The sequence below is a fragment of the Procambarus clarkii genome, chromosome 55 (assembly GCF_040958095.1).
Source record: "Procambarus clarkii isolate CNS0578487 chromosome 55, FALCON_Pclarkii_2.0, whole genome shotgun sequence".
Lineage (NCBI taxonomy): Eukaryota > Metazoa > Arthropoda > Malacostraca > Decapoda > Cambaridae > Procambarus > Procambarus clarkii.
In genome coordinates, this window is record NC_091204.1 from 10406178 (window position 1) to 10410999 (window position 4822).

The window sequence follows — 4822 nt, forward strand, 5'->3', positions numbered from 1 at the left end:
TTCCTGTTATACAATTTGGGTGTGGAACAAGTAATTATCAAAAGAAGGCACCATGCCGGGAAGGCTATGTAGCAGTAAGGCAGTGAGGTGAGGCAGCTACTTATTTGAGAAATGCTTATTTTATTTACCTTATAAGCTGAGGCAACTTATTTTATTTGAGGAATACTCAGCTGATTCCTCTACATTTAGCATGGAACAAATTTGTGTCCAAGACCTCTTCCTGTTACTCAATTTGGCTGTGTGTAACCAAACTAGAAGTGCTCTACAAATCAAGGGACCCAGAATGTGGAATGACCTCCCGAATCATGTCAAAGGCTGTACCTCTCTCAACCAGTTTAAGAGTTAAACCAAGTACTGCCTAATTAACTCCATGTAACCTAACTTACCTCCTAAATGTCAACCCATGTCTTGCTATTTTTTAAACAACGCTGTTCACCAACATGTGCAATTGCTGAGTTATGCTATGCTAACCCCCCTTTTTGTATTTTTTATTCCTTCTTTCAACACAATTTATACCTAATCCCGATTACTAAGTTTTAGTCTGTGTTTTTTCCCCCACACCTTGCCCGAAATGCTATGAGTATTAGTGGCTTTAGGTATTGTATGTACTAGCTCTGTCTATAAATCCAACATTATGTTTGTAAATCAACTGTATGTACTTTTCCTGAATAAAATGTATTTATTATTTATTTTTTAATCAGTAAGTATTAAAAGAAGGCACCAAGCTGGGAAGGCTATGTAGCACCATTGTGTGTAACAATAAACCAAATTTTTTTTAACAAATAATGCACCTGTATGGTAAAACAAATCCTGTCAGCTGTAAAAATATTGATGCAGTTATTTAAATGAAAAATATAATGAAAGAAATATTACTGGTTTATTTTTATCCTATCTTTTTGTACTGTACAGTATATCCAAGGAAGTGAAAAATTGAGACATAATACACAATTTAATGAATGATTAGCATGGATTAGCAGTTCAAAAGAAATATGACTTGTATTACATATCAACATGAGATCTTAATGATCCATGGTCAACATGATTTAATAAGGATAATACAGTACTGTATTTGTAATAATACAAACTATAATTTAAAATCTTTATTACTGATTTTTTTTATTAAGAAGATTAGGTATACACAGCAATGTGCTGCTACCCTATTCTATATGGAATATTACACAGTGTAGATAAAAAACTAGCTATAAGTTTATCTAATACTCCCATCTCACAGGATGGTTAGACATACTGTACATGGAATCAATTTAGAAAATACCAGCCTCAATACAAAAAACAAATCAACTCTGACTAAACAACTCTAAGCAATTTTCACAAGAGGTAAGCACTGAATCATGGAAACATTATATTATAATTACTCTTACCAGTTTCTACAAAACTCCTCTCAAACAATGTATTTTTAAACATGTTTAGGTATACACAGCAATGTGCTGCTTCCCTATTCTGTCTAAAGGACCACACAGTGTAGATCAAAAACCAGCTACAAGCTCACCTCACAGGATGGCCAGTCATACATGGAATTAGGAGAGAACAAAATACTTAATGCTGATCTATTAGCCTCCACTGGCAAAATCTGGGTGCAGCACAAGAATATCTTCCAATATTCCTGAGTGTATGAAGTAATTACAGAGCTCAAAATACCTCATACCATTTGGTATGAAGTCACTGATAACAGGACAATCACAGATATAGTGTTGGAGAGTATGTTCTCTCAAGTAGGACTGAAAACAGATGTTTTTTCCACCAAGAGGGCTATAAACCCATGGAACCGCCTACCCGCTGAAGCCGTAAATGCCAAATTCCAGCTAAAAAATATAATTAAGACAATTGGCGGGCCCTTCAACAAGCCGCCGGCTTTCTGTCCTCTTCGAGGTCACTAGATAGTTAGTGGCCCTTGGGTAAATTCAGTAAATATATACAATAATTGTCAGCGCATCTTCCGAGCAACAAGGACAGCTACACAGTATCTCTTAGAATTACGTAGGTAAACAACAAATGTAACATATTTGTTTACTACAATGTCGGTGCTGGCTGTAGAAGTTGAAAAAACATTGTTTTACTTCGAAATATACTAATTTTATAAGAAAATTCGACGTAAATAGGAGGCAGTAGAGCTGCGATAAGCCAGCGCTAAATCTTCAATATGAAGAATGTTGCTGCTCTCTGATTGGCCAAACGAAACACAGTAGTGACCTCTATCGGCACGCAGGTGAACCAACAATTTTTCTTCCTAAGTATACCTTATTGAATAGCACCTAAGCATCTTCTTAGGGCGCACTTAGGAACCTTCGTAGCAAACCCACTTACGAAGAAATACACAGAGCTTCCTGAATCTAGGTCCAGGGGTACAATGGAGTAAGGGAGCATGGCGAGGCTAGGCAACCTAGGTAATAAATGAAATCAAAGAAAAGTTGAATAATAAACATAGGCAAATTTAAGCTAATGATTATTAACTATAAATAGTTCAGTTATGACTGTATAATTAATAAGACCAGGACCTAGATTCAGGAAGCTCTGTGTATTTCTTCGTAAGTGGGTTTGCTACGAAGGTTCCTAAGTGCGCCCTAAGAAGATGCTTAGGTGCGATTCAATAAGGTATACTTAGGAAGAAAATTGTTGGTTCACCTGCGTGCCGATAGAGGTCACTACTGCGTTTCGTTTGGCCAATCAGAGAGCAGCAACATTCTTCATATTGAAGATTTAGCGCTGGCTTATAGGAGCTCTACTGCCTCCTATTTACGTCGAATTTTCTTATAAAATTAGTATATTTCGAAGTAAAAGAATGTTTTTTCAACTTCTACAGCCAGCACCGACATTGTAGTAAACAAATATGTTACATTTGTTGTTTACCTACGTAATTCTAAGAGATACTGTGTAGCTGTCTTTGTTGCTCGGAAGATGCGCTGACAATTATTGTATATATTTACTGAATTTACCCAATGGCCACTAACTATCTAGTGACCTCGAAGAGGACAGAAAGCCGGCGGCTTGTTAAAGGGCCCGCCAATTGAATTAATGTTATTTTTTAGCTGGAATTTGGCATTTACGGCTTCAGCGGGTAGGCGGTTCCATGGGTTTATAGCCCTCTTGGTGGAAAAAAAAACATCTGTTTTCAGTCCTACTTGAGAGAACATACTCTCCAACACTATATCTGTGATTGTCCTGTTATCAGTGACCATACCAAATGGTATGAGGTACTTTGAGCTCTGTAATTACTTCATACACTCAGGAATATTGGAAGATATTCTTGTGCTGCACCCAGATTTTGCCAGTGGAGGCTAATAGATCAGCATTAAGTATTTTGTTCTCTTCTAATTCCATGTATGACTGGCCATCCTGTGAGGTGAGGATGTTGGGTGAGCTTGTAGCTGGTTTTTGATCTACACTGTGTGGTCCTTTATACAGAATAGGGAAGCAGCACATTGCTGTGTATACCTAAACATGTTTAAAAATACATTGTTTGAGAGGAGTTTTGTAGAAACTGGTAAGAGTAATTATAATATAATGTTTCCATGATTCAGTGCTTACCTCTTGTGAAAATTGCTTAGAGTTGTTTAGTCAGAGTTGATTTGTTTTTTGTATTGAGGCTGGTATTTTCTAAATTGATTCCATGTACAGTATGTCTAACCATCCTTTCCACTACCGCCCACAAAATGGGTATGGGGTGCATAATAAATTAACTAAACTAAAACTGTGAGATGGGAGTATTAGATAAACTTATAGCTAGTTTTTTATCTACACTGTGTAATATTCCATATAGAATAGGGTAGCAGCACATTGCTGTGTATACCTAATCTTAATAAAAAAAATCAGTAATAAAGATTTTAAATTATAGTATGTATTATTACAAATACAGTACTGTATTATCCTTATTAAATCATGTTGACCATGGATCATTAAGATCTCATGTTGATATGTAATACAAGTCATATTTCTTTTGAACTGCTAATCCATGCTAATCATTCATTAAATTGTGCATTATGTCTTAATTTTTCACTTCCTTGGATATACTGTACAGTACAAAAAGATAGGATAAAAATAAACCAGTAATATTTCTTTCATTATATTTTTCATTTAAATAACTGCATCAACATTTTTACAGCTGACAGGATTTGTTTTCCCATACAGGTGCATTATTTGTTAAACAAAATTTGGTTTATTGTTACACACAATGGTGCTACATAGCCTTCCCAGCTTGGTGCCTTCTTTTAATACTTACTGATTAAAAAATAAATAATAAATACATTTTATTCAGGAAAAGTACATACAGTTGATTTACAAACATAATGTTGGATTTATAGGCAGAGCTAGTACATACAATACCTAAAGCCACTAATACTCATAGCATTTCGGGCAAGGTGTGGGGGGAAAAAAAACACAGACTAAAACTTAATAGCAATCGAGATTAGGTATAAATTGTGTTGAAAGAAGGAATAAAAAATACAAAAAGGGGGTTAACATAGCATAAATCAGCAATTGCACATGTTGGTGAACAGCGTTGTTTAAAAAATAGCAAGACATGGGTTGACATTTAGGAGGTAAGTTAGGTTACATGGAGTTAATTAGGCAGTACTTGGTTTAACTCTTAAACTGGTTGAGAGAGGTACAGCCTTTGACATGATTCGGGAGGTCATTCAACATTCTGGGTACCTTGATTTGTAGAGCACTTCTAGTTTGGTTACACACAGCCAAATTGAGTAACAGGAAGAGGTCTTGGACACAAATTTGTTCCATGCTAAATGTAGAGGAATCAGCTGAGTATTCCTCAAATAAAATAAGTTGCCTCAGCTTATAAGGTAAATAAAAT